Raw genomic sequence first — 830 nt, forward strand, 5'->3', positions numbered from 1 at the left:
TGAGTTTGATTGGCCCTAGGGAAGTAGTGTGGACCACTGACTCTGGCACCTGAAAAGCAATCTAAAGCAAGCCATTTTTGTTGGAAGCAGTGTATGAGGTTTGATTTTGACTGGCCAAAGCAAATTGGAACTATGCAGGGAAACTGATTTTCGAATTACATTAACAGTGACCTTGAACTTTGACCTTCAATACTGTAAAGCAATCCTAAGCAAACACTTTAGTAAGGAAGTACTGTATTAAGTTTGGGTTAGATTGGCCAAAGCAAACTCTATTTTTTCATATGGAAACTGATTTCAATTTATAGTAACTGTGGCCTTGATCTTTGACCTTGAAGCTGAAAAAGCAATCTGATTCAAGCACTTACAATAAGGAAGCACTGTCTGCAGTTTGATGGATCCAAGGAAACTCAAGTTATCACACGAAAACAAAAACATTTCCATATATTTCCCTATGGTAGCCCTGTCTCACCACTCCAGGGAATCAAGTCCCACCATTTATTCTAAACTGATTCTGCATTACCTATCACTGCTTCTGATCAAATTGAAAAAGAATCTTGACATTTCTCCTGAAGATGGATTTTAAAGAATTTGCTCTATCTCCCTGTTGTACCTGATCCCTCCTGCCACAGGATGCTTCAGACTAAATTGAAACTGATTCAACTTCAACTAAGAATTACCATGCAATCCTGTTTCTCACCAAATTTTGACAGAATCCTGACATTCAAACAGAGGAAGGATTATAAAGAATTTCTTCCATTTCACCATAGAATCCCATCCCTTCCACCCCATGATTAGTAAGAAATTGTTAAAATATCTCATAAATTGGGTCC

This window comes from Ylistrum balloti, unplaced genomic scaffold, assembly GCF_031769215.1.
Source record: "Ylistrum balloti isolate Yb309-2 unplaced genomic scaffold, AGI_CSIRO_Ybal_v1 Utg369764, whole genome shotgun sequence".
Lineage (NCBI taxonomy): Eukaryota > Metazoa > Mollusca > Bivalvia > Pectinida > Pectinidae > Ylistrum > Ylistrum balloti.